The following is a 5,593-nucleotide window of genomic DNA, read 5'->3' on the forward strand; positions in this document are numbered from 1 at the left end:
TATGTTAGTACATATAGTCTTCACATAGTAAAACATATGTCAGAATAAGCTGACATGTTTAAGTAAATTTTAATGTATAAAGAGTTTCTAATGTATTGATTTAGTATTTTTCTAAGAGAAGATATTTTGTGTTGATATACGTAGGAAGTGTTGGAAGACTTAAACTAAAGAGTTCTTTGTAAATAGGACATTATACGATTTTTAACACACTATAGATCTAAACCAGTAACTACTTTTATCTAAAGACCCATATCTATTTTTAAACTTCTTAGGAAACTATGCATTTTTACAACAACCATACTCTCTCTCTCTCTCTCTCTCTCTACACACACACACACATACACATGGCAATTTCTGAGAATGGTTAACTCTTTTTTTGGGCGAATGTGAAAAATTTTTTTGACCTTAAGTAAAATGGTTTTTTATTGGGTTTAAGCAATTAAATTTTTAAATGAACTTACATGGTTATGATTTGGGTTATGCAAATTTTTATAAATATGGGCTTAAATATTAAGAATACATATTTTTTTCCAAAATAAATTGAGTAATTGGGTTTAAATATTAAGTATACATATTTTTTTCCAATATAAATTGAGTAATTGGGTTTAAATATTAAGACTATATATTTTTTTTCAAAAGCATGAAATATATATTTTAAAAAAAATACGGTCCTACCGAGGTGATCAGGCGAGAGACGGTCGACACTTCCCGCCCCTCATAGCCGTGCATGTATATATATGTGTGTGTGACTCTAGATCTTATTATCGGAAGCATCCTATATTATTATTTTAATAAAATTAAGTTCTAGGGTGTGTTAGGCTTATAAAGGAACCGAACGAACACGAACAATGGCATGTTCGTGTTCAATCAATTAAAACAAACAAACATTTGTGTTCATGCTCGTTCGTTAAAATATAAGCATGTTCCTGTTCTTTTATGTTCGTTTGTTTAAAATCTAAACAAACTATTCACGAACATAAATGAACATATATGAATAAAAGTAAAAACAAACACAAGCATAAACGATCATAAATGAACATAAATAAAAAAACATAAACCCAAACACTCATGAACATAAATGAACGAACGAAACATATGTTCATGTTCGTTCACAATTTTTTTTTCATATTCATTCGTTTATTATTTGTTATTTATATTACAGTTATTCGATTAATAAGATTGTTTAGATTGGTAAGCTTGTATAGTGTCGGAGCTTCTATTTGAAGTAGCTTCTATGATCTAACACGGTGGTGGGATGGCAACGGGTCGGGTTTGGGCCTGGCATTGGTAATCCCATGCCCACACCCGATTGTAAAACCATGTCTCATACCTAGTTTATTACCCGTCGAGAATTTGTCAGGTAATTACCCGTCGAGTATCGTGCTTACCCTCGGGTGTCGGGTATACCTGCTAAGATTTTCAAGTACATTTTTTTATCATTTTAATTCTTTTATATCTTTATTCATGTAACAATTATTACACATTAAAATATAATACACTCCATATATATAAGCGTTCCAATAAATGAACAATATCATTATATAATTATATACACACACTTACACTTTACAACCTACAAAATACAAAAAAAATTAATAAATTCGGTATATGATTCGGGTAAACGAGCATGCGTTTTCGGGTGATCGGGTCGGGTATCATCAAATGCCATACACGGCCCATACCCACGAAAATTTTTAAATTTTACTCCCATACCCAATCAATACCCATCGGGTTTCGGGTATACGCATCAGGCTAGGGTATACGAAATTTTTTTAAAAACTTTTTTTAACAAATAAGAAAATATAAGCCCTTCAACTCTAGTTCCAAAATACTTTTATAAAAGAAAAACATTTTCCTTTAAATGAGGAAAATGAGGGAAGGGGAAGGAAAAGAAATAGGAGAGAAAAGAAATAAGATGAAAAGCTTTTATTTGTGTTCCTGAGTTTAATTGGAATGAAAGGAAAATCAAGGAATTTAAACATTTTATGTGTTTCGGAGTTAGGAGAAAAAGAAAAAAAAGTTATAGTTTACTATTATACACTTTAAGTAAAACTAAGATTAAATTAGTTTTGAGGATAATTTAGTAATTGATAAGATTTTCTCATTCAATCTCTCCAATTTGGAAGGATGAATATATATTTAAATTTTCTAGTATTTTCCCTTCTTTCTCCTCCTATTCTCTTCTTAAAAAATCTTAGAAACATAATATTTTAACATTTTCCACTCTTTTCCTTTCCCTCTTCTCGTTAAATTAGACTCTGTAACATAACGTTAAAGTTATAAGACTTAACATTTGTGTTTTTAATATAAAAATAAAATCTAGAAGGTTTTGTACGGTTTTATTTTAGCAAGGCTTTTCCCACATGTCATTTATGTAACAACCCACATTTACTACTATAATTTATTTTAATGGAACGATTAAATCTTTAGTTATTTATATTCTTTTTTTGAAAGACGAGTTTTTTTTTGTGTTTAGGTTATCGCACTTTCTAAATTTGAGAGCCTCATTGTTTCACTCTTGCCAGACTATATTGTTAACTACCCCCACGTTAGCGTCAGAGTTTGGCTTGGACGTTCACCCGGGAAACCATACCGCTTGTTGCCACTTGAAAGTGTTTGTGCCGCTATAAGAGCAGATGTCTCTGGCGTAACACACGGTGGAACGAAAACCCAGTTGTGATCGGGATTTAAACTGACAACCTTGCACAAGGCCAAGCTCAAACCCAGACGGGCTCGGGATCAAACTTGGGTCTCCATTGAAAAAGCCAAACCCCTTAACACTAAGCCGCAAGTGATGGGTTTATCTATATTACTTATATATAATAATATATTATTATAAATAATTTATCTATTTTATTTATAATAATATATCTACTCTATTTTATTTTAATTTTATTTTTATTTACTCTTTATATAACATATTATTATAAATTATGTTATACACTACAATCCTACAATGCAATTAAAGTAAAGACGAGGAACCAAAAAAGAAAGAATGCATCCCAATAACACATAATGAATTAAACAATAAAAATACATTCTTCAATATCATAATGTGCATGTATATGTATATATTTGTACCTTGTCATCAACAAACACGAACGTCTGTTCAACCAACTTCTTAAGGTTCGTGTATACAGGCCCAAATGTAGGGACGACTTTGTTTTCTATGGAAACAACAGTCGTTTTGTAGTCACCAGAGTTTTCCTTTACGAAACCATATACATTTGACAGTATCGCCACAAATCTCACCACAATCTTCTTCCAAAGCCCTAGGTATTTGAGCTCCGTCGTGCTTTGCTCAGTCTCAACCTGCATCACAAAACATAAATATAGTTCTTCAACTAATAAAACTTATGGTTTTGATCGATAATCCTAAGCGTGGATGTAGAATCAACTGTAAATCAAACTAGTAAGAAAAGATTAATTAATTTACCAACCTCATTTGAAGCCATAGTTCATTAACGGGCTTGATCGTTGAGTTAATAGAATATACCTAAAGAATGCATATGATATGATATAAGGTTTAGATCTACCATTACTATGTGTAGTTATATACCATTTTCCTTTTTGTCCTCAAGTTTTCTAGTCCATTTAGTTCACTAAAACAACTTATTTTATTCAAATATTGAATATAAATTATTAAGACTTTTATTAATCCTCATGGCTCTTTAAAAACTTATTGTAAAAAATCTAATCATATAAGTAGACTACATGTTTCTTATCACAAGCCCAATAAATAATAATACCATGATGTTTCTCATTTATTGCACGCAAAGATTTAAGATTTTGACTCGTGTACATTACACAAATTACAATAGGCTAAACAAACCTTAGTATCACTATTTTTTATGTCAGAACCTTCTTCTACTTAAGGCTGAGGGGTGTGGGGCTTCAACGGGGGCGCTAGAGCCTCTCCGCTCGCGCCCCCAGGCGCTAGCACCACACCACCGGGGCGCGAGAGGGGCGCTATCGGGGCGCGAGCACGAAAAACAAAGCAGGCGCAAGCCTGTTAGCGGGTGAGGATGGGCGTAAAGAGACATGGGAAAGTGTGATCTAGCCGTTGGACATTTAAAATGAGCCGTTGGGCTCTTATTTAATAAAAAAAAAAAGTTTTTTCTTCCTATATATAACCCATTTCACATAAAACAATTACCACAACTTCAAAAAAAAAACCCAAAATCAACCCATCTTCCAAACTTTTTTTTAAAAAAATCCGAAAGAGGTTGATCGAAGAAGACCAAGCCGAAGAATAAGAATAATGTTTTTTTTTAGTACTTTTATTTTTATTTTATTTTTAGATATTAATGTGTTTTTTCATTAATGTGTGTTTTTTTAATAATTTATGAGTTTTTTTAATAATACGTTTTTTGAATATATTTATAAAAAAACAAAAAAAAATCCGCTGGAGCCCCTGCTGGAGCCCCTCCACACCAGGGCCAGGGGCTCCAACGGGGGCTCCAACACCCCCCTTATCCAGTTTCTCTCTCTGCCACACGTCATAATATTATTGGCTAAAGCCCCCACTCGCGCTCCCATTAGAGCCCCCACACCCCTCAGCCTAATGTTTTTTTCATTTTTCTTCAAATGGACCTTTAATAGGCGACAAACCTCACCTTACACCTGACAAACCTCCCCCTACAATATTATGACAGTTGACTAACCTTATGTGTATTGCTTTGAACATAATACACAAAATATAAGCATAAGTAGTGAGAGAAAGAAATGCGGTTACATAACCGCTTTGTGCAGTGTTTTAAAAACTGGTTTAAATCGGCCGGTTGAACTGGTTAAATTGGATTTCCCGTAGCAAGTCGGTATTTTGAGCCCGATATTTTTTGGCCGTTGGACATTTAAAATGAGCCGTTGGGCTCTTATTTAATAAAAAAAAAAGTTTTTTCTTCCTATATATAACCCATTTCACATAAAACAATTACCACAACTTCAAAAAAAAAAACCCAAAATCAACCCATCTTCCAAACTTTTTTTTAAAAAAATCCGAAAGAGGTTGATCGAAGAAGACCAAGCCGAAGAATAAGAATAATGTTTTTTTAGTACTTTTATTTTTATTTTATTTTTAGATATTAATGTGTTTTTTCATTAATGTGTGTTTTTTTAATAATTTATGAGTTTTTTTAATAATACGTTTTTTGAATATATTTATAAAAAAATAAAAAAAAATCCGCTGGAGCCCCTGCTGGAGCCCCTCCACACCAGGGCCAGGGGCTCCAACGGGGGCTCCAACACCCCCCTTATCCAGTTTCTCTCTCTGCCACACGTCATAATATTATTGGCTGGAGCCCTCACTCGCGCCCCCATTAGAGCCCCCCACACCCCTCAGCCTAATGTTTTTTTCATTTTTCTTCAAATGGACCTTTAATAGGCGACAAACCTCCCCTTACACCTAACAAACCTCCCCCTACAATATTCTGACAGTTGACTAACCTTATGTGTATTGCTTTGAACATAATACACAAAATATAAGCATAAGTAGTGAGAGAAAGAAATGTGGTTACATAACCGCTTTGTGCAGTGTTTTAAAAACCGGTTCAAATTCGCCGGTTGAACTGGTTAAATCGGATTTCTCGTAGCA

The sequence above is a fragment of the Bidens hawaiensis genome, unplaced genomic scaffold, assembly GCF_021521415.1.
Source record: "Bidens hawaiensis isolate Kalapana, Puna unplaced genomic scaffold, B.hawaiensis_p1.1 tig00008946_1, whole genome shotgun sequence".
Classification (NCBI taxonomy): Eukaryota; Viridiplantae; Streptophyta; class Magnoliopsida; order Asterales; family Asteraceae; genus Bidens; species Bidens hawaiensis.